This window comes from Alligator mississippiensis, chromosome 2 (genome assembly GCF_030867095.1).
Source record: "Alligator mississippiensis isolate rAllMis1 chromosome 2, rAllMis1, whole genome shotgun sequence".
NCBI lineage: Eukaryota > Metazoa > Chordata > Crocodylia > Alligatoridae > Alligator > Alligator mississippiensis.
In genome coordinates this window covers 248,431,698-248,456,717 of record NC_081825.1, presented here as the reverse complement: position 1 = coordinate 248,456,717, position 25,020 = coordinate 248,431,698, and the positions used below count along the sequence as shown (strand labels likewise).

The following is a 25,020-nucleotide window of genomic DNA, read 5'->3' as shown; positions in this document are numbered from 1 at the left end:
TTCAGTAGAATGATGATGAATTGCTAAGCGGTACTTGATGCAGTGATTTTCTTCTTTCCAAAGTCTGTCTCTTGTGTGTTTTATATATACGTCTTATCATCATAGTTAAAGTTCGACTTACACCTGCCCATTTCTAGAAATAAATAAATATAACTTAGAAACACAGGGACACGTGCATATGTTTTCTCGCTCTCGCTCCCTCGCTCTCTCTCTTGCGTGCGTGTGTAATATGTAAATATTTACAGGATATAAATAACTGAAAGCTTTAATGAAGGATTGAAGATCATCTAACTCTTTTAGAGCTGTATCCTGTCCTTTCACAATACAGCTTTACCATAATGTTAAAAGGACTTCAGAAGCGAAAAGTCCATTAGTTGAGACTATGCCTGGGTTTGCATTTGTAGTATTTTGCTATTATAACTTAACCAAATGTAATGGATAAATGAATATAGGAAATGTAAATGCTAGAAAGGGACTAATAATAGCTCAAACTTGCTCCACTCTCTTTACACCATGATAATCTATGCCTTTTTAATATTACAAGGCAATGATTTACTCAAGAGTCTGCTGTTATCCCAAACCTTTTCTAAGGGCATTTTTGTTTTGTTTTGTTTTTTGTTAGGTTTTTAAATAAGTCACAGAATGTAGGATTTTCAGAGTCATTTACTTGATTTAGGAGCACAAGTTCTACTGAAAATCAACCTTCCCATTAGGGCTGTAAATATCATTTTTTTTTTTTTAATATTTGTTCCTGGGGCACCGCAGGACTTCCCTTCCCCATCCTCTGCCAGATTGCACCCACCAGAGCTAAAGGATAACTGATAATCTAACTGATTATCACTGCACTTACCATTGTTTAACTTTTCACATCCCTACTTCCCATAATGTCTCTTGTACCCCTACATTATAACATCGAATCATCAAAACACAGAGAATTACAAAATCTAATACTTCTGTATTTCTGTTGTAAATGATACATCAGTTAAAATGTTGCTGTGTAAGAGGACTTAAAATGCCTTCAAGAAAATATGTTTATCTCTCTTTTTTTTCCCCTTCAAACTGAGGGAAGTAGATCAATGACATGGTGATACATATAGTTCTTACAGCTGGAAGTGCATACATTTGGAAAGGCTTATCTTGGCAGTAAAAAGGCTTAAATAGGCTCATGTAAATTTTTACCAAAACCAGATTTTTCATAGATAATAGTTCCTAGCTCTCTGTCTTCATGAAGATTAAATCTGTTTTCTCTTCTATCTGTTCCATACTAAAGTGCTCTTGTATACAGGGTTGCATGGACCCACACTCAGGTCTGTGGAAATGCAGAGGTTGAGGGTGTTTGCAGAAGTGCTTAAAACAACTAGGAAAAAAACCCCAATATGCTCTAAAGGGCTGTGTCAGTGTTGGCATTCTGGCAGACACCTGCCTGGTTCCCTTTCAGGCTGTATACTCATAAAACCAATCTGCCAGGCTCCCAACTTTGGGGCATCTCAGGTTTCAAGGGCTAACCAGGCTTCTTGGTTGTGGGAGAGTTTTCAACAGAGCTGGGTAGAGAATAGTATGCTTGTTTTAACTGAAAATTCTGCCTTACTCTTGCAGAAGTCCTAAAATTAAAGGAACTATGTTTGTTTGTTTGTTTTATATGGTGCCCTTTCCAAAAAAAGTATAGGGTGGGTTCCAATAAAAACAAAATAGCTTACAAAACAGAATAAACTATTAAATAAGCTACTTGTATCAAAACAAACTCCCCAAAGATTATCCCAAAGTTCAAAAATGATCCAGCCTACCCCCACCCACTCTTGTTCTGCTGCCTCTCACCTAGGAGAGTGTTCTTCTCCCCAACCCACCTGACCCAATCCCACTGCTGACTACCTCCATGAAACCAAAATGTTCTTCTCATATTCCCTCCCTCTCCCTACCACTTCCCACTCTCCTGCCTCATACCCAGGAGAATGCTCTCCCCTTTCTCTTAATAACCCTCCCAAGTTCAAACTAATGTCCCTGAAACCCAGTCACCCTCTCCTCTTCCCCACTAAAAACAACAAATTATTCAATTTAAACAATTATAACAAGAATACGATACTTTCTACCCCCCACCCCCATCCTTGTTCAAGTGCAATGCTAAAGGACTCAGGTGTAAAACTAAGCATGTACATAAGTCTTTGCAAAAACATGCCTTTAAATTGGAAATTCAGGAGAATTCTTAAGTCTGGTATGCCTGGAAAAGTGGGATTCCAGCCTAAACTGTACCTTGTGTTACCATCACAATACAAATAATAAATAACTAGGTTTTCAGTTATAGTGGGGATTTTTTAAAGTGGAAATATTTCTTTGAATATGTAGAAAGTATTTAAAAAATGGAAGCCACCTAAGTAGATATGCGTGGACAACAATGTCCAGTATTCAAAAAAGGAAATGCCAAATAGGTATTGAATCTATTCATCCTTTTCTACATTTGAAAGAACTATAAACTGGTCAAGTGAATCAGTCTCTTCATATATATTTGTCACTTTAGCTTTAGTTCCCAGAAGAAAATGGGAGCAAACAATTCCTTTTTGAGAGTCTAGAAAATAACAAGGTGATAAGTAACATTTGTCTGGGATTTGGCAAGAACAAGTCATGTCAAACAAACCTAATTTCTGTCTCTGACAGGGTAGCAGGCCTTGTGGATAGGGGAAGAACAGTAGATATGATGTATTTAGACTTCAGTAAAGCGCTTTGAGCTCTTACAAGACATTCGTTTTAGCAAACTCAAACAGAGAAATATGCATTAGCTGAAGCTACTGTAATGGTACATAATTGGTTGAGAAAATATGCTCAGAGTAGTTGCCTATAACTCATTTTCATATTGGAAAGTTGTACACAGTGAGATTCTACAGGTATCTGTCCTGTGCCCGATATTATTCAGTATTTTCAAAATAACTTAAATAATGGGATAGAATGGATACTTATTAATATGCCAAATGATGACATTTTGAGAGGGGAACCTTTGAAGGACAACAGTAAATTTAAATGATACTGACAAACTGAATAAATTGCCCAATATAAATGGGATGAAATGCAATGAGGACAAGTATAAAGTACTATACAAAGGCAGGAATAATCATCTGCCTAGAAGCAGACTGAAGGACAACTAAATAAGCATCAGTTCTACAAAAAGAATCTCAGCAATACTGATTGAGCCAGCATTGTCATTTTGTTGCAAAAAGCAGTCATCGTGCTAGTGTGTGACAAAAGTGTTGTGTGTAAGATGCAAATGAATTTGTCTGCTCTACTCAACACTAATAAGGACTCTGCTAGGGTATTGTGCCCAGTTTGTGCCACCCCACTTCAAGAAAAATGTGGAGTAGAAGGGATCAACAAAAGTTATTTGGTGGTCTAGAAATCAATGATTTATGATGACAGATTGAAAGAATTAGGTTTATGTGATCTTAAAGGAGATGAGTCTTAGAGAAGTCATTAAAGATAAAGTAACATGTAAAAGGTTACTGCATAGATGAAGGTTATAAACTGATCTCCACTGGGATAGGACAAGAAGTAAACTAGTTTACATTACTACAAAAGAGATATAGATTAGACATTTGGGAATACTTTTAACTTTACTCCTGTACTTAACTATCATTAACTTACTTAGGGCACATGTACACATAATGCTATACACCATAGCAACATGCTATGTGTTGTGCCCCCCGGTATAGCACACTGCTACAGTGAAGTAGCTGCTGAAAATAACCGTGCACTGTGCATACAGTGCAGTAGAGGTTTTTACTGCGCTGTGATTTAATACTTCTAAAAGGAAGTACTAAATCACAGCATAGTAACAATGTTGCCAAAGCAACACATGTAGATGTACCCTTAGGCTGGTTGTGAAATCTCCATCACTGGAAGTTTTTTTTTAAAGAGCATCTTAGATAAACATCTGTCAGGATTAGTTTAACATTTTAAATACAGTTGATCCTGTCTTGGGGAAGGAGGATGGATTAGATTACCTCTGTCTCTAGCCTTATTTCTGCGACTGTATGTAGGCAGTATTCAAGAATGCCTACCATATGCATTGTTTTGCATCTCCAACTCTTGAGATTTCTGAGCAGAAAATAGGCTTACTAGTCTACCCATGAATATGATTTTACCAATGAAATATGGTATACCAACTCAGTGAAATGTAGATAACACTTTACATCTAATTAAGGTGATGTGTATTGCCTTATCACCTTAACTAATATCTCCCATTCAGATCAGACAGAATATCTGTGTATCAATATTGTATTATTGCAGGAGATATCAATATTAAAAATTAAATTACTTTGTCTAATCCGAATCTATATCCCCCATCAACCTGTGTTTAACCAACTAGTGGGCTGCCACAGTATACACTAGCAGAATTTATATTTATTTGTATTTTATCTTATTTTATTGTACTTTATTTTGTATGTGATCTTCATCGTAGATGTGATGTATTAAAATTGCAGCAAGGATTACCATGTCTTGGGCCAGCAGGACAGTTTGCTTCTGTAGTTGTGAGAGCATGATGTTAAAGGTCATTCTTTTATATATTTAGCATACACACCCTTCATCAAAAAGTGTAACAATTAATTTGCATGAATCTATTGAAATGTGAATTTAATCAGAAGCTGAAGTATACAAATAGACAAATAGTCATACTGATTAATCAGATCTCATTTGGTTCATCAAAGTTTTTCATACAAAATGAGGCACAGCTACACATATTTTGCCAGAGACATTTTGTAGAAAACCAAATTAATCTACAGTGAATTAATTTTGGTTGGAATTGCATCAAAGCTCTTTCTTTTGAAATGAGATAATAAAGCAAGTAAACTTTAGGAGGGGAGAAGAAGGGAGAGAGGCCTCCAAAAACTTTTAGTTTATTACAGATTTTTTTATCCAATTAAAACAGGGTATCCCAAAGAGAACAAACAACTGTCATCTTTCCAAATCATACCTGTTTAATACTTTGATCCCTCTCTAGAGAAACAGGATAGAATCTTGCAACTATATTAATTAAATTAGAAAATTAACATTTTACATCAACAGATACTTCTGAAAGGCCACACTAATATTGATTATGGTCTTTACTAAGCCTGGCACGCTTCCACCAGAAGCAAAGGCATAAGAGTAACCAGATATCACCATATTAAGAGATTTTTGCTGCTCTCTGAGGTAAATCTTGACCTCTTCTCTATGGGAATTGTTGCTTCATTTTCACCAAATACCTGGGTTGTTCATGCCAAAGGTATCTGTAGTGCTGTATGTTGGACAGCCCACCTCCATACATGCTCCAATGCCATGGGGTTTGGAGGAGGACCTGGTGAGTTTGCAGTCCATTATGGTGCTCCACTGCAAAGCTAAGTCATTAAACTGGAGAGATTCTTTTCATGCCTTTTCACACTCAGGTTCCCTGAGCTATTATTGAAGGCCAAACTTTCAAAATAAAAAAGCTATTATTCCATCTTAAGAAAAATATTAATGATAAAACAATAAGCCTTTTGTAGCCAAAAGGAAACTTAATCATTTATAAAAATGCCGTGTTTTAACTGAATATGCTTCCACTCTTTCACATCTCATAGATTTCTGCCAATTTGGTAGAACATTTTAAAGAAAAATTAAGTAGCATCAGTAATAACATAATTGCAAGGGCAAATCTACTACCTGGCATTGATAGGTTATTTTCAAAATAGTTTATTTTATAAACAATCCGGTAGGACAAAGCAGATCAGGTAGTACAGGCAGTAGAAAAAGCTACATGGAAATGGAAGCATGGCAACTCTAGTTAGCTGCAAACCTGGAATGTGTATATTGGAAGTAAGTAGTTACAGAGTAATTTAAGATATGGATCGTGTTTTTAGCCCATCAATTAATGAAGATATTAATTTTGCTTTTCAAATATATAATTCTGTCCTCATAAAATATACAAAAATAAAAATGATACCTGGTTATGGAACAGTACAGAAGGTAAACAAAAATTTATGCCATATATTTTTTTTTATCAGGATTTTCAGAGGATTTTAATGACCACTTTGTTTGAATTAATCTTTTCCCTTTTTCTTTAGTGATACCCTAATTTGTTAGGGGGATTTGTTAGAAATTAAATAAAATACATTAGGAGAAATTATTTCATTTTTTAAATGAGATCTAATGAGAACTAATTGAAAAATTATTTGCAGTGATAATCAGTGCAAAATCATCTTGATGAGCAGGGATCTGGGTTTTCGGTCACCCCAGAAAAACATGGTAAAACCCAGATTTCCTCCTTTTAAAAGGTCAGTGTGTGGGGATTGGAGCCTGGGACCAGAATGCATGGCTGCAGGGCCCAGGTAGGGAGCAGGATGAAGCTGTGGGCAGCTAGTCTAGAGGGTGGGGACAGGGAGTCTGGTTCCCCACATGTGCCACCCAGATTTCTGCATGGGGTGGGAGCAGGTTGCCCACTACAAACTTGGGGCTCCTTGCCCTGCTGCCCTCCCCAGGGCCTCCACAGCCCAGTGAGCAGGGCAGAGCAGGGCCAGGCAGGTAAGGTCAATGCCACTACCACAAGCCCTGCACCATGGCAAAGTGCCCATGGGGGGGATGGAGGAAGGAGCCAGTCTCCATGCTCTGCTCTGCCACACAGCTGCTGCTTCCTGCAAGGAGCAGCTGGGGCTCGGTTGCTGCTGGGGAGGGGGGGGTAGGGCTGTGGACCTGGGTCCCTAGCCCCATAGTCCTGGCAGCTGGGGGCCCCCTCTGGCAGGGTTGGTGGGGGATAAGGGGCTCTAGTTGGGGTGTGAGGGGCACGAGCATGGTCAGGTGACTGTGGGTAGGTAGTGAAGGGCACCACCATGGGTGGAAGAGCTGTGGGTGAGGGGCACCAGCAGGACCAGGGGGCTTTGGGTCCTGAGTGAGGGTCACCAGCAAGGCTGGGGGACTGGATCAGGAGTGAGTGGCAATGGCATGAACACAGCACTGTCATCTCAGGGCTACTCAGCAACCCAAAGCAGGGAGCAGGGACAGCCACAGCTGGACCTGAATCCTGGTGAGCAAATGGGGTAGAGGGAGTTCTTATTTTCCATGATAAAAAACCCCAAATCAAACGCCAAAAGGCATAGGTATTTAGTATTTATTTTATTATAATGATTGAGGCATTAGTAGGCTTCCAAACTGCTTTAAAATTGTAAATATATCAACAAAATACTGTGTTCAACTGATACCTGTGTGGGGGGGGGGGGGGATATCAGCTAAATGCTATATATATGTGGTGTTTCATTTTAATCAAGGAAAAAATTGAACTTTGGGGATTTTTAATCAGAGACTTTGTGATTTTTATCAGAGAATTTACAGTTTTAAACAGAGAAAACCAAGATGCCTGTTGATAAAGTGAAGTTGTCCCCCCCCCCCCGAAATGTAAGCAATGAGATTGACAGAAATTACATTGTTATATAAACATTATGATTCAGATATTTCTCACATTATGCCTGTGTAATTCCATTGACTTCATTGGTATTGATCCTGATTTTATATAGGTATAAATAAAAGGAGGCTCAGACTGTATATAAATACTTTTATCATATTTTTCTGTAGTTTAGCAGTCAGTTGTCAGTCACCTATTCATAAAGACCTTTCAAATCAGAATTTAAGAAATTTTGTTTTGCTTTTCCCATAAACCAAGTGAATTTTCACTGCACACTACTGACATGTCAGACTTCTGAGAACACCCTGTCACCAGTTGGGCTACCTCCGCTATCACTGGTAATTAAAAGCAAAGAAAAAGATTGTCTGACAGCAGTATTATTCTCAGATACAATTTTCTTAAAAATTGTATGCAGCATTTAAAACACATCAACTTATCCTGTCTTTGGAAAAGAAACCTTCAAACCATGAAAAGTGAGAACATTTAAGCAATGAAAATTCAACACGCTTAATTTTACCTGTAAGTTACTGATGTTCCAGCAATGCAGATTTCTGACCTAGGCAAAATTACTTTTGGTAAGCATTCCAAAAGCTTGCAAAACATTCACCAGTATGTTCTAAGTGGATAATTACATTTATGCTTCCATGACCTATTCAAAGCCACTGTTAGACCCATTTTTTCCCCATTTACTTTTTGGCTGCAGTTTTTGTTATTTATTTGTATTTATTTTATTTACTTGTGTTGGATTAGTGACCAGAAGTCCTTTGTTTGGACCTTGTTTGTACCAGACATTATGCAAAGACATGAAAATAAGCAGTCCCTCCCCTGAAGAGGTTGCAATCCAAACAGGAAGTCTGTGCCAGAGTTAAAAACTGTGCTGGCCTAAGGGACTTGATGAAAAGTCTTAATTTGCTCTGCATAATAGATGCATTAAATACAGGCACTAGACTCTCCATTTAGTTTAATGTACTTTATTGCTACATATCACAACTTTTCTGGATTGTAACAGCTCAAATTCAGAACCTAGAGGTGTGTGTGTGTGTCTCCATGTCCTCTCATTTTATATATAACCAGGTATCTGAATAGGTTGTGCAAGCATGACTTTAATTTTATATATAAAATGAGAGCATGCGCGCGCGCGCGCGCGCGCGCGCACACACACACACACACACAATATAAAAGAATTTACTTGAAATATTTCTAATAACCTTTGTGAGCTACTATTTCATAAATCTCAGGTATGTGAGAATAGTAACCAAAAGCATCAATAAATTAAACTAATCTGATCCACTGGGAAGTTTCCTGTCTGATTATAGACATTACCTACTCCAGAGTCAAAAGACCATAAGGGAATTCTTAATGTGACATGAGTTGCTTAAAGTGCAGGTAGTTGCTGCTTTGCTATACTCTTCCCTTTTGTGCTAGTGTGCCATGAAAGGCCATCCGGGGTGAATGAAAATAAATATTATCAAGAGACAGTTTAGCTTGTCTTGCAGTTGTGCAACACTGAATTTATTCCATGAGATGAATCAGCAAATGAGATGATAGCAAAGGATATGCTTGACAATTTGACCCCATTATAAACATAAAACCTTATTTATCAGCATATTCAATATTACTATAGACCTCTTAACTGAAATAAGAATACTGTGGCAACCTTATATTTCTTTAAAATATTTTGTTGATAATATACTAACACAAGAATTTATTATATGAAACTATGTATTGAAACTGCCTTTAATCTGTTGTTATTATTATCCCTTCACTCTTTCATCTAAGGCATTGGTCTCAATCAAAGCTGGGGGGAATGGGACCGGGGAGGGTGCATGAATGTACACTCTTCCAACATGCATATGGGCTGTTTCAGAGGTATTGTGTAGACCATGGAAAGTCGCATTGGGGCATGGGTGGCTAGGTCTGGGGCCACTTTAGGTGCCAACCCAGTTCCGGAGGGGCAAGCAGAATCCAGGAAAAAGCTGGGTCAGGAAGCCAGGAGGTCAGACTAAGAGCAGAGTCTAAGAGTGAGACACGTTAGGAATCTAGGAGGTCAGACATGGAGTAGAACTGGGGAGTGAGCTGGGTCTAGAAACTGGGAGATCTACCAGAAAGTGGTGTCACAGAGAAAGGGTCAAGTGAAATGGTCCTGAGTAAGGTTGAACACTGTTGCCTGGATACTTCCTGTTGTTGCACAGGGGTTTACATGGGGGGAAATGGAGTCAGCTGACCCTGACCAGCTGTTCCAGTGAGAGGGAGTGAGCACAGGGTTAGGCCTTGATGATTGGCTCTGTTAGCCAGGCCAAGGCCCCAGGTTCAAAGCTGTGGCCTAATATAAAGCTAGAGAAGTAAAATCTAATGAAAATTATGTCAAAGAAATGCCTCCCTGCACCCCATTCTCTCTGTATATTTAATTTAGAGTGGGGTTTAGATTTAAAAATCTCAGTTCTAAAAATAGAGCAAACAGTAAAATCTCTCAGTTGAGTTCAAAAACAGAAACTTCATAGGAAGAATAAGATTTTAATTGAAATGCCAAAACTCCTGTGTTGAGATTTTGAAATTTGTTTTAAGAAATTATTGTTTCTTTAACTAAAACCAGGCTAAAGCATTTGCTGAAATACATTGTGTTGCAAATGTTCCATGTTTGATTAGCTTGCACTTCATTCCCTATAAAGTATAAATGATTAGGTTTGAAGTGCTGCTGAGCTACAAGACTGACATACTATCACTCTGGGTTTTGCTAATGTAACTGATGAATGTTTTGCCACATACTGTGCATTTGATATTGTATAGTATGAGGATCCTGGGGCAAAAGGAGTCTAATGTTGGCCACTAAGATGAAAAGGATTAAATTGGTCTAATTAAGAATTGAACTAAACAAATATAGAGCATATTAAGTCAATTGTATGTCTATTATTAGTATCAGTAGAAGCAGTTTTCAAAACACATGCCAGCTCCATTATAATATCTTTGTTGCATCTGCTTTGAGGCAGTAGTGAGATTATTTGGTAAAATAATTGTTTTAAGTTCTCTTCTGTCTAGGGAACAAAGTGTTCTCTACACACAGTGTCAGAGTGATTTATTTGTATATCATTATAATTTTAGGCTTTGGAATTTATAAAAGATAAGTAGGGAAAATAATGTAACATGCTTTGTTTTGAAAGAACTAGTTATGACACAAATGATAATAGTTACCTAAAAGCAATAAAAGCTTTGTGTCTGGTAGTTCCCTGATCTACATGAAAGCCAGGTAAGGTTTTTCACCTGCTGTATTCAGCAGTTTTCAAGTTCAGTTTTTCAGTAATGGTTTCTTTCCATAGAAGTTAATCACTCTTTAACTTTCAGTCTTAAGGTACGGTAAATGTACTTTAATTGATTAGATTAGCATGAATCCATACATCACTTGAAGGAATTAAACCTGAAATAATTTTAATTCCTGTAATTACTTATATTTAAGTTGACCCTAAACATAAGATGATCCCCTAATTTGATTCTGTATATGGAAAAATTATAAATTTGTTACTATTTTCCAGGTAAAGAATCTAAATATTGGAGGGTTATCCCCGAACCCTACTGCTACAGCAGGAAAAGCAGGGGGTGGGGAGCAAGGTGGCCTCTTTGACCTTTGATCTGCTCGCTTCTCCTTGTGGCCTTCCTGCCCCAAACCACCTGCAACCCCCACAGCCTCTGTCCCTCCCCTCGATCTCTGCATTTTCCTTCTAAACTCCCCCCAGTCTTTGCCTCTTTCCCTCCTCTCCCCTTACTGTCAGACGCTGCTTGAGATGCTCCACCTTAGAGAACAGCACATGGAAGCTTGGCTCTTTCCTGGCCATGCATCAGTGCTGGTGCTGCTTCTTGGCCTAGAAGGAGAAGGAGTTTCCATGTGTTTTGTGCCTGGGAGAAACTCCAGTAAGAGCTGAGCTATTCCTGGAAGTAAGGGGAAGGGAAATCTGTCAGTGGGGGGCAGAAACTGCAGACAAGAAGCAGCAGGGGGAGAAGAGACTGCCATGAATCTGACTCTGGCCCTGACCTGGGCTCAGGGCCAAAACCAGAGCTGTCACAGCCACCTACTCCCCTCTCTGCTTCATATGTGAATATAAGATGAGGGGCGTTTGTCTTGTATTAAAATAAATATGATAGTAGTTGTAAGTGTTTTCAACAACTTTAGTTGAATGACTGTTAAGCCATAATTATTTAATGTTTTTTTTCTGTTCGCAGTGAATTTACCTGCATACTAATATATTCTTCTTCTATAGTTCATTTCACAAGGCTCTCTCTGCATAGGTCATTATGGGGACTGAGGCTTTATGTCATGGCAATATTCTGGCACAATACCCACAGAAAAGAGGAGGAAGTGAAATACAATTATTTTGGTAATTTTTAACCCAATTTTAGTTTTATTCCAGTCTACACTAGAAGAAATTTTTCAGTATAGCTGTGACAGCAAATCCACCTTATGTAGACCACAACTTCTCTAAATCAAATAGGCTGTATAGGCAACAACCTAGGCCTCTCTCAGACCTCTGACCATAAATCATGTCTTAAGTAGTAATATGGCCAAACGTTTGTTCACTTAATGATGCAATAAAATAGGAAGTAAGCCACAAAATTGTTATACTTGTGGTTGCTTCCCATCATGCCAAAAATTGAACCTGTAGCACCAAGGGCTCTGTTCACTCCTGCAGTGGCAGCCCCAATCAACTGGCTGGTGCTCCCAGCCTCAGGACACTGATAACATGCTGCCATTGGGATGTGATCCTTGATCTCACCATTGCACCACCTCCTGCTATGCATGTGTAGCATGACAGAAGGCAGTACTGTTGGTATCATAGTTCAGCTTCCATTGCACCTTTAACTGACTGCCTGCCAGGGGCCTGAGACGCAATTATAGTAATAAAAAGGGCTTTCACAAGTATATATAAACTAAAAATGTAGATCCTCAGATGTGAGAAAGGAGACAGACAAATGAAACTGTTCAAGTTTTGCGGTATTAGTGTACAGGACACTTAAAATACAATGTATAGTAAATCATATTCCTACCAGTTTCATATTTGTTGAGACTCTATCACTACAAAATTGCATGGGTTCATACTGCATGTACATTGTGAAAAGAAACCCTGTGTAAAATATGCTTGACATGAAATTGTAGTATTGCTTCTTACTGTTACTTTAAATGTTTAATCTTTGTATATAGTAAGTGCAGTTTCTCCACTAAATGTTTTTGAAACTGCATAGTCATGAAATTGGCTTCCTTTCTAGCTCAGATAACTTCCTATTTATGAAAAGCATCTTAGAAAATCTTCTTCATCCTAAAATTTGCAGATAAGACCAAGCTGGGGGGAGTAGTAGATACGTTGGACGGTAGGGCTAAGATTCAGAGTGACTTAGAAAAATTGGAGGATTGAGCCAAAAGGAATCTCATGAGGTTCAACAAGGACAAATGCAAAGTCCTGAACTTTAGGAGGGAACAGTCCCATGTACCAGTACAGGCTGGAGGCTGACTGGCTGGGCAGCAGCTCTGCAGAAAAGAACCTGGGTGTTACCGTGCACAATAAGCTAAATATGAACCATCAGTGTGCCCTTGTTGCCAAGAAGGAGATGTATAGTTCCCATAAAGAATATGTCTATGGGTGACTTCTTTTAGCGTGAGGATGTTGTCACACGCCAACAAACACGTGGTCCTTGACAGACAGGGATCTAAGTCCAATGGCATAGAATCCAAGATGATTGGAGACCCTTGATCTGGTGGAGCCTTCATACGCCTTCACAGCTGCTGAAAAAAAGGAGTTACACTTTTCTTCCGCCTGGTCTGCCATTGAGGTCTTCTTGAATCGCTTAGTCAGAAAACCTCCCCCTTGACCTTGCCACCATGGGTGTCCCTACCAGGAGCATAAAGCTCCCAACAGCGTTGCTCTCAGGATCATTGGAACACACAAGTCTCTCCAGCACTACAAGGTGGCAATCCTCAGAGAGGGCTAAGAAGGCTAACGGCATTCTGGGCTGTATCGGTAGGTGTGTTGCCAGCAGGTCAAGGGAAGTGATTATTTGCTTCTTTTTAGTACTGGTGGGATCACATCTGGAGTAGTGTTCAGTTTTGCACACTCCCTCCACCCCCCCACTACAGAAAGGATCTGGACAAATTGGAGAGGGTCCAGCAAAGGGCAACAAAAATGGTTGGGAGCTGGGAGATATGACTAATGAGGAGAGACAGAGGGAACTGGGCTTATTTAGTCTAGAGAAGAGGAGACTGAGAGAAGACTGAAGAGCAGCCATCAACTACCTGAAGAGGGATTTGAAAGAGGCTGAAGCTAGACTGTTCTCAGTGGTGGCAGATGACAGAACAAGGAGCAATGGTCTCAAGTTGCAGCAAGGGAAGTTTAGATTAGATATTAGGAGGAATTTTCTCAATAAGAAGGTAGTAAAACACTGGAATCTCCATCCTTGGAGGTTTTCAAGACCTGGCTAGACGAAGGTTTGACTGGGGTGATCTAATTGGGGATGAGGTTGGACCAAATGACCTCCTGAGGTCCCTTCCAACCCTAACTTTCTGTGATTCAATGATAAATATATTTCTAGTTTTAATTCAAGGAGTAAGGGAAGGAAAAAAATTATTTTATGTATAATCTATGTTCCAGAAAAAAAAAAGACACCACCTCTATCAGTGAATCCTGCTTTCCTCCCCCCAAACTCCCATTGATTTCACAAATATTTCGTTCTAAATATATGTAGAGATGCATATATGTGAAATAAATTTTGACGTGGTATAAAAGTTATTTTCATTTGTATTTTGAATGGCTTGTTTATACAGAATTTGTCAAGGCAAAAGTGAACTATACTTCTAAAACTTTCTTATTAATAAACATTAGTCTAAATTTCAGGATTCAAAGGGCGTTATTAAATCTTCTTTCTAAAATAATTGAAAGCATTTTTTGTAAAACTTTTATTTTTTACAAATATGACCAACCCTATTCTTCTACTTACATGGCTAAATGGAAGCATTTCCTTTTCAGAACAGAAGGGATTTTTTTAATGGATGCTCAATTAACATTTAACTATATTTGTTTACAAAGTAGTCACTGCAAAGTAATACCAGTGACACAAACCTGAAGCCCACAGTTACTCCAACTGAAAAATATCCTGATGTGGCTAGTGGAGAGTGCAATGAACCTTTTATGAATGTGTGAAAAGAAGCAACAATTATCTCTGGAGGCCAATTAGTCTCTTGATCTGACAGACGGACTCCCATGCTGATCATTTGGATGACAATATCTGTATACTCATTTTTATATGTATGTTTTTTTCAGGGCTTGCTCTTCTCTTATGTTTGATAAACACCCTGAAGCATTCACAAAGGGATTTATCTGCATGTACTGCTGTTGTTCTTTTAGACTATGATGCATTTTGCATATCGTAGAGAAAAACTGATAAAATTTACTGAAGGGAGAGAAAGGAGCTTAATCTCTCTGGCTTATACTGCATAGTCAAGAATTAAGTAATGAAATGTTTAGATCTGTACTGAGGAAATTGGATTGCCAATTTATGTTTGTAGCGATTGATTTATTTTTAAATGAGCATTTTTGCTTACTCTGATTAGAGAACTGAGATAATGAGAGAGAAACATTGTAGGAAAAGCCACATTAAATACTAATATATGTTTCATCTGTGCACAGTGTCACCATCTACTGTGAGAAAAGATAAAGTTGTGGATTTGCCCTAAGCAAGACCTAACAAAACTATTTCTCAAAATCATAAAATAAGAGAGCTCAAATTCTCTTTGTTTTCCTTTTTTATTAAGACTTTTTCTGAGTTAGAATGCTGGACATACAAATATGTGATCTAGAATCCAGATGCCTAACTAGGTTTAGGTCATGCAAGTCATCAGTATATGGGGCATTAGTTACGATCTTTGCTTTGAGTCCCTATAGTGTATTACCTGATAATTGTGATTAGCTGAAGTATCTGTGCTGACATGTACACTTGATGGAAATGCATTCCTAGGCCAGTGAACTCAGCAATGAATGTCAGTGTGATTAACACACTCAGTAGATAGTCACATAATCTTTCAAGCTTTATATTGGCTTTTTTCTGAGAGAATATAAAGAAATTGTGAGGATAGTCTTGTGTTTTGGTGCTATGATTTTTCAGACGACCAAAGATACAAAAATCCCTTTGACCCAAAATGATTAAAAATGACTGCTAAATACTATCAAGGTGAAGAATCTGGTTCATGCCTCAGCCACTTTTATCGGTCGGTGAAAACTAGAAGGAACAAAGTTGAGCTGTACAGTCTTCCCAAAAAACAGAAGAGAAACATTGACTTTCATCTTGTTCTTTTTCTGTGCCAGAAATTGTGGCTGACACAGTTCATTTAAATCCTATGAAGTAAAGTTCTCTGGTATGCTCTGAATCATGTTGACTATATCATCCTATGGAGAACTTAAGATTTGTTGGGGAAACTGGTTCATGTTAATGTTCTTATGTGTACCCATAATACATCTGAAGTACATTTAATGTTTGTCTATGCTATGCTGGGAAAAATTGTGGCAGTAACTTCCTGCAAATAAAGTGACACTTCCTGTCCTGTCCTGTCCTATCCTGTCCCAAGCAGCGTCTATTCCTGTGCAAAATCTAATGTAGGCAAATGTCCACTAAAGAATACTTCAAACCATTAGTGTTGTTGGCAACATGTCGTAGTAATTGGACCATGGAGTAGTCTCATATTTTAAGTTTTAATTATAGGCTTTCAGTTGACAATGACAGAACAGTATTTCTGCTACTGCAAGTAATTAAATAAAAGTGCTGTGGAACCCTTTGCTGTGAAGGCAACAAGAGCCAGATGTATCATGAACAGTTTCAGCTTTCTGGTCACTAGCTCTGAAATGAATTTCATTTTCAGATGCATTTTAAACTTCCAAGCAAGCCAAGTTAACTCTCCAGTTCCAGTGGGAAAAAAAGTAGCTAGAAACTAGATGCCAAAGTAGTTACATAATAGTTGTCCTGCAGGTCACTGCACACACAAAATGTGACAAAATAGCACCTGGAGAGAATGCAATAATGTAAGAGCTAAGAAGAAAAACAACCTAATTAGTGTTGCCTGCTGATAAAATCAAGAACAATATCCCTCCCTCTGGAAAAATAGAGATTAAGCATAGTTCTTTGAGAATATTTTAAAGGATTTAGAAGTGTACTACATTTTGTAGACAGAAAGATGGCATAAAGCCTGCAACATATCCATCCTAGGTATGGGTGAGATTTTTACAAAATCTGTGTTGATCTACCTCTTTTCCTCTTAAGTTCAACAGGAGCAGAGCTAGCCCAACACAGATTTATTTTTCTAGAAAACTTCACAGTAAATGCAAGAGATCAAAACACTGCTGACCACACCAACATAAAAAGGAAAGTTATTTCCTATGGAGTATTGCCCAGTGTATGTGTTTCTAAGACACTAAAGCAAAAAGCCAAGATAAGGTCCCAAGAAAAAAAAGCATTGAACCAGCCTATACAGATGGTGAAGCAGAGGTTGTGGGGTAGGAGGAAGGGTGGAAGGATGTTTAGAAAAAGGTAAAGCAAGCAACTGCTCAGTGAAATCAGTTACATAGCTTTTTAATACCACTCAGTGTGCTGATTTTTGTCAACTTCCAGCTGTAAATTTCTTTATGCTTCTGTCTTCCCAGCAGTAATCTCAAATTTTTCATTCCTAGTCTCAGTCTTTCTAAAAGTTTGTCTGCTGCCAAGTAAAAGGAGTCCCTAAGGCTAAGTACAGACAGTCAAAAAGCCCAAGGCTGAATTAATTCAATCTTTGCAGATTAATCTAAAATGCTTAGCTTGAACTGAAAAACAGGTGAACAGACATTCATTTTTTATTCTGGAAATGCAGGCACATGCCTGTAGTGGCCCAGGCCAAAAGCCAGGGGGCACTGGAGCATGCCTCCCAGCTTAGCTGGAGCAGACAGCTTGGGCTAAGACTAGCCTACCCTCCCTGCAGGGGGGTGGCGGGGATGCAGAGGAGATGCAAAGCATTATGGGATGCTGGGGAACTATGAGATATCTTGAATCTGGAGGGGATCTGGGACAGAAGTTCAATAAATTGATTCAAGCAGTTAAGTCTGATACTACATCCAGGTTTATCTGAAACCAGTCTTGACCATTTTGAAAGTGGCTTATATGCACTGAACTTCTGTTGTTTTACAGATTTGAACTGATTTCCAATCACTTATACCGGTTTATGTGTATTTTCTGTCCCTAGCCTAACTACTAACACATGCATATTTTCATCAAATTTCTCTATCCCAATTAAAATTATAAATGAATTTTCTTTAGTCACTTGATCTTAGATTTGTGTCATCATGTTCTAATTCAACCTTGTGCCTGCATTTTTGGAGTCAAGATATTTATTTTATGGTAAATGCTTTTTATTCTTTAGTCTTTCCTGTTTGGTTTTTGCTTGTTTTTCTTCTGTTAGCACTTGGTGCTTGGCTGCATTTTATTCATTAAATAAGAGTAATGGATTTTCGCTATCAGCAAATCCTGTTCCTTTTCGTATCATGAAAGTGAGTACAGAGAGGTCTGAATAAATCTAATGATCTTCTGTTGATATTTCATAAACTATGTAAAGATTATTTTAATTTGTCTCTTTATTGAAACTTAAAAGTAAATCAAGCAGTGAAACGGGTCTTCATTTAATGTTTGTTCCTTATTTTTATTATGGATCAAAATTAAAATTCAAAAAGGGATTTTTTTTTTTTTTAACTGGAAGTATTTCAATAGAGAAATAATTGGCTTAGACTTCATCTTAGCATTGTGTCCAAATTTGCCCCTAGGTCTATCTGTGTTTAAGTCTTGCCAGGTATCCTTGTAGCCTAATAAAGAAAGCATGACCTTTGGGTATAGAAGTTACCATCTTACATGCCAAAAATGTTTCTTGTGTGACAAATGAATTTTATTACAGAATCACTTCACCAGCAGAACTCATCTAAATTCATTGCCTGAATTGGTTTATTCATAATGTTTGAGAAAAAAAGGTTACCATCTTAACATGGGGTAGTTTTTAAAGTTAGCAGAGCAATTTTTGAAAGAGATGATTGCTATCTGTGACAATTTGATTAATGGTTAGATCAGAAAACTAGATGTGGCATCCTGTCATTTTTATTCTACAGCTGGCTTGCTGTGCGTCTTAGACATATCACTTATTTTTCTAACATATATTCAGTGACCAAACTTTAAAGCATTTTGAATTCACTGATAAAAGGCAGTGAGGGATTGTATCAATATTAGAATAGAAATGGGAAATGCCAAATTCATATTGATCCTTTTAAAATAAAGCTTTCTATTTAGACTAGCTTTAAATCATGAATGCATTACATATAGTAATATACACTGTTTACAGGTGTTGTGTGTGTGTACATGTGGCTTGAAAAGTCTCAAAAGTTTTCAAATTTCTATTTTTGGAATACAGTACAAACTGAACATAAAGCAACAATTAGTGCATAGGAGGGCATAGAGCCCAATACTGAAGAAACATCATGGAAGGGCATCTTGAAAGAAGCAAGTTTTAAGGAGGGATTTGAAAGCACATAAAGATGCTAGTAAGATAAGAAATAGAAGGTATGAAAATGTAGGGGAGCTACATAACAGTGTGTGTGTAATGTGAGAGGAGATGAAACAAAGGCAGAGGATAAGTTCTGTCTTGTTCTGTATCAACCTTTACTTTGTTTGCTTATCACACACCCTTGATCTTCCTCTTTTTTTCTTGTTTCCTGCATTCTGGTATGTATCTTCATATGATGAATCTTTTCTAGACTCATTTTTGATGCATGTCTAAGCCATTGCAACCATCTTTGTTATAACCGAATTACTTCTAGCCATAGGTGTTTTGTTATAACCTTTTTTTAAATTTTTTGTATGTTGAGAGAGTCATGTCCCTGGCCAACATTACATTTATGGTGTAATTAACATGTTGACTATGTTATGGCGCAATAAAATGCCAGACCAGCCACAAAGAATTTCACGTGTAATATGGAACATATTTGTGGCTGATTTGTATTGCACCTGTCCCAGAACCAGGGTTTCAAACTGGCACCCGGGGCTGCGTGTGCCTCATCCCAATATTCAGCTGGGCATTGGGAAAGGGTACAGAAACACACCCACCCACACACACGTGCATGCATAAACATACTCAGAGTTCCTCCACAATGTCCGCACTATTAGGATCTAAGGAATTTTATGTTCTATCCTAAGCGTTATGCAAACATTATGCACCTGGCATGCCAAGATGCACAATTTTGGGGGTGGGGTATAAAATTCCTCATGTCCCAATATCACCATTATTTTAACATCTGTGAGGTGTCCCAGTATTCCTTTCAGTCAGTTTACGTGCTAACCTCAATTGTCTTGTGCACTCTGGCCACATACAAGTGTTACATTTCCTTTGAGAGAGTTGTTACTCTCCTGGTGGAAACCACAAGCATACAGTTGTTCACACTGTTTCTGCCGGTCAAAAATGGTGGTTCCACAAGAATCAACATTTGTACGCTTTCCTGTGGCTTAACTCTTGGGGAAGGGCTCCCATGCCTTCCAGGGGCCACCTGGGTCTGGAGAAGGCATGAGGTGCACAGCTACTCAGACTGGAGTACCCAGAGGGAGAAGTAAAGTGGACAGAGGCTTTGCACACTACTCCATATGCTTAGTTCCTGACGCTTGGGATTGGGAGGACTAGAGCAGCCCATGCTTTCTTCAGACCAAAATGGCTCCGGTCTCAGGAAGGTGGAAGAAGCAGGGGAGAGTGTGTGGTTGCAGGTTGAACATTTTATATTACTATTTATCTTGGAATCATTACTAGTAGTAGAAAATTTCCACTGCTAGAAATGTTCACTTTAATGAAACCTTTATTTAATATTTACTAAAATAACTTTAGCCTTCCAAATCATACAAAATTTTCCAAATGCAGTAGTAAGTAGTCCAGTTTGTCTTTTTTTATATATATTATCTTCTCAATGCATTGATCACTAATTCTCCAGGTTACATGGGGGCGGGGAGGGGGTTCCGTTTTAGTTCTTTGTCTCTGACTGATCTTTTCATCTTTCTCTTGTGTTACTATAATTTTTCTTCTCTGTGGGTACATCTACACCTGCTATTAAGGTAAAGCAGTAAACTCAGGTGCTTATTTGCTCCAAAGTTTGTTGCTCCCAGGTGCTATGTTTACACAGGCACCCAGGACCACAGCACATTGAGCTAGTCAGAGCAGCCCTGGCTGGTAGGAGGCCCAGGGAGTTGGTCGGCCTGCCATCCCAGGGCTGCTCCAACATAGCTCAATGTGTTGCGGATGTGTTGACTGGGGAGCAAGGCTGCTCTGCTGTGGGGGGTAGCCAGCAGGCAGCCTCCACACTGAAGCACCCTCATGCCCCAGTCAGCTGTATTAGCATCTACACATGTAGTGCTGCAGAGTTCATTAGTGTCCTGCAGCCTAACAGGGCCACACGTGTAGATGCAAGACATTAACTATAAAGCTGATTTGTCTACTCTGCAGTAAATGTCTTATAGATGTGCTCCATGTTTATTTGAAGTCCAAATTTTCTGTTTCCCAGCCAGTGTCTGTTCTTCATAGATCTTTGTCAACTACTGCTTTGATATCAACATAATCTGCATATCTAAGGTTATTCAGAGAGTTTCCATGTAACGTGAAAGTTGTAACTTTTGTTTGCAGCACCAGTTGAACAAATCCAATGATGGCTTTCCTCCCTATCTCACTCTAAATCCTCAGGAACACTCCATTATCTTTTTTTTTTTTCCTACTTTCACCACTCTTAACTTATTGTAGATTTTTTTTCTATAAATATAATTGTGCAGTGTATTCTCAAAACTTGTCTCAAACTTTTCTGCCACAAACCTTTTCTGCTTTTTGAAGTCGATAAAGTAATTAAACTAATTGTAGCGGGCTCACTTGTGTTTTATATGCTTGCCTAAAATGTCACAAATGACTGGTCTGTTTTATCCCATTCAGGCCTGTTCCCATGTGAGAATCACTTCTATATGGTTTTCATCCTCCTCTGCAATGTTCCAGTGAATATTTTCCTTGGATACTCAATAGATGGATTCGTCTTTATGACTTGCACTAGTCTCCCCTTTTTAAAAAACTGGTACTATAATTAATTTCCCCAATCATTTAATGCATTTTTCTTATTGGTAAATCTTACTATATACCAAGTGGTATCTTACTAAATACCTAGTAACTCTTACTAAATACAACTGCTGAGCTGCTACAAGAAGGTGAGTAATACATGCTAAAGGCTATTTACCATGTGTTCCTCACCTTCTTGTAGCAGTTCAGCAGTTGTATTATAATTTCTTAGCAACTTTCTTTTTTAAACTTTTTCAAGATCCTCCAGGTATTCTAGCACTTGTTCCTCATTTCCACTAGGGAGCTTCTCCTTGTGAGTTATGTCTACAGTGTTGTACAACACTAAACAATACTTTTCGCCAGGGGTGCACCAATAGAGATTTTGGGGGCTGATACTGATAGCCAATTTTTAAGGAGGTATATCGGCCGATACTGATCCAATTTCCAATACAGCTGAGTCCAGCTGGTAAGTCCATTACGATGAAAGGTGAGGGGGAGGGAAGGGGCATGGGAGACAGATCAACGCCCCCTGCAGTGACGGTGGGAGCCCCCCTGTAGCCTACTCCCAGCACCACTACTGCCTGCCCCAAGCGCAGCACAGCATGGCCCCCGGCCTACAGCTGCAGCCTGCCCTGCCCCTCCCCATACAGATCGAGGGGCACCCCCGCCCTCCCCCTGCCCCATACCCTCCCAGACAAGCAATGTGCAGCAGCGGTAACCAGCTGCCCCCCCTCCCCACACCTCCCTGACGAGCTGTGGCTCAGTCCCGTGCCCACCCGCCCCTGCTGGGTAGCACCTACCCCAGCCCCACTCCATCCCTCACCACAGGGGGCATTGATCTGCCCTCCCACACTTTCCCTCCACCCTCCCCTTCCGCCACACCAAACTTACCAGCTACACACAGCCCTCCACGCTGCCAGGCTGTGCTGCTCGCTGCCTCTATGCTGCACTGTGGCTGTGCACACACAGGCATTTATCGGCCAAGTTATTGGCCACTTGGGGCGGATTTCCGATATAGTCACATCGCTGCATCTTTTTTTTTTTTTCTTGGCTACTTATCCTTCATTATATACCTGGGCTTGTCTTTCACAACTGACGTTTATACTAGACAGTAAATACTAAATGCCTAGTTAATTTCTTTTCACCATTTAGTATTTTGTAAACCCTAATCATGTTCGCCCTCAAGTGTCTCTTCCTAAACTGAATTAGGGCGTTTCTCTTTAATCTCTCCTCATATAGAAGTTCTTCCATATCACTAAGCATCCTTGTCAGTGCCAACATTAACATGCAGTTCAATTCAGTTTTGGCCCCAAGTGATGTAAAAGGGAGCAGTAATTAGACCTAAATTTCTAGATGAGTGGGAGTAGAAAGAAAGGTGTACAGGGATCAACAATGGGATGAGTCTGGAAAGAGCCCTAAAAATGATGGCATGATAAGGCAAGAGTTGTTGACGGTATTCCCAGGATGCTAAAGGAACTGGCTGAAGACTCTTGTAGCCATTAGCACCAATATTTGCACTCAGGAATAAAAGGTGAAGTCCTAGAGAACTAAAGAAGGGGCAACATAGTGTCAGTTTTTAAAAAGAAGGAAAAAGGAAAAGACTAAGGTATTTATATGCCAGGTAGCCTAACTTCAACACCTGGGAAGTTATTGGAGCAAATAATAGGGCGGTTGATTTGTAAACATGTCATGGAAGCAATGATGATCATTAACAGCCACTATGGCATGATTTGTTCCTAAAACATCCAAACAAATTACATTTTCTTCTTCATAAGGTAACTAGCTTCTTGGATGAAGGGAATGCAATCGATACAATGTGGTTTTAATAACAATTTTGATTCAGTCCCTCGTGCCGTTCTCATATGTAAATTAAAGAAAAGTGGACTAGATAGCAAAACTATGAGACGGGTACCTAACTATAAATAACCATAAGCAGAGAATAGTTATAAGTGGATTGAAGTTAGGATGGCAGTAGGTTTTTTTGTGGGGTAGCACAGGGGTCTGGTCATGGTCCAGTACTTAACATTTGTATTAATGACTTGGACACAAATGGAGAGCTTTCTGCTGAAGTTCTCAAATAACATAAAATTGGGAGGAGTTGCAAACGCTTGAGAGGATAGGATTAGAAATTAAGATGATCTCCATATATCAGAGATCTCAGCACTGGACCACAACATTAAATTTGCCCTAGACAAATGTAGTACCTAGGGAAATAAAAATGAAATGTTCAAAAACAGGATGGGTGATGATTGAATAAGTAGTAGTATTACTGAGAATCATCTGGACATTTGGTAGATCACAAACTTAATATAATCATAGCATTATTATAAACTTAACATAAACTTATAAACAATATGATGCCATTGGGTGGGGGAAGGGGGAGCAGCATGAGAGGTGGTAGTACCACTCAGCTCTGGTGAGGCCTCATCTAGTTTTGTGTGCACTTCTGAACTCTGTGATTTAAAAAAGATGTGGAAAAACTGAAGAGAATTCAGAGGTAATTTGATGAAGATGATAAAGATGCTGGCATGGAAGTCATTGAAGGAACAGTTGAGAAAACTAAGCTTTTTCAGTTTAATGACAAGGAGATTGAGGTAGGACACGATAGCAGTTGTCAAATATTTTAAATGCTGCTATATAAAAAAAAAAAAAAAAGCAAGTGTTCCCTTGCTGCAGAAGACAAGACATTGAAGCAGCAAAGGAGACTTAGATTTTTTTTTTTTTTTAAACCTTTCCTTACACTTTAAAACAGCAGGGTATTGAGAACAGTTTCCCAAGGGAGTTGTGAAATTTGAGTTCACTGAAGGTTTAAAAGAAGAGACTGGGATAAGCATTGGTTTGGAATGATTGGGATGATATGAGCCAGATCCTATTGAGTGTCTTAGTGGACTTAGGTGCCTAAGTGATATTCTGTTGTTATATTTTTGTAACTCACTGTCATCTTACCCTTCATACCAAGTTACAACAAAAATCACAGCAAGGAGGAAGTGGGCTCGCCTTGGTATTAACTTTTTTTTCCAGGACTGGAGCTATGTGAAATAGTATCTCACATGCCCAAGGCCACCTAATATGTGGAATAAAAGCTAGCCCTACAGGAGTAGGATATGCTAGGTTTGTGCAGGAAGTTGGACTATATGACCCTTGAGTTTTCTTCAACCCTAGGATTCTACTAAAATGGTGAACGGTTTGATTTAATGTGGCTGATGACTTCAGCAACAGCATTTTGAAGGTAATGTCAAAAAGAAGTAATATTACAAATGACCCAGGGTTTGGATGACAATGATGGTGGTGAGGGTCATTAGCAATAACAATGAAGAAAATGATGCTCTTGATGAGAGAGGAAAATAAAGGACATAACTAGATCCTGGATATGGAGCATTGGAAAGAATTGAGATTGTAAGCCTTGGACATGAGGGAGATATGAAACTTGGTATAAAGAAGGAAGAAAGCAGATGCTGATTTAGAAAAAAAGGTAATGATTTGATGGTTAACCAAGGCTCAATCTTAACCAAGG

At 38.9% G+C, this 25,020-nt stretch overlaps 1 protein-coding gene across 5 annotated transcripts in view; it reads left to right on the top strand.

Moving 5' to 3' along the window:
- The window catches only part of STXBP6 (syntaxin binding protein 6), a 253,110-nt gene that overhangs the window by 207,330 nt on the left and 20,760 nt on the right, over window positions 1–25,020 (top strand). The window lies entirely within an intron of this gene.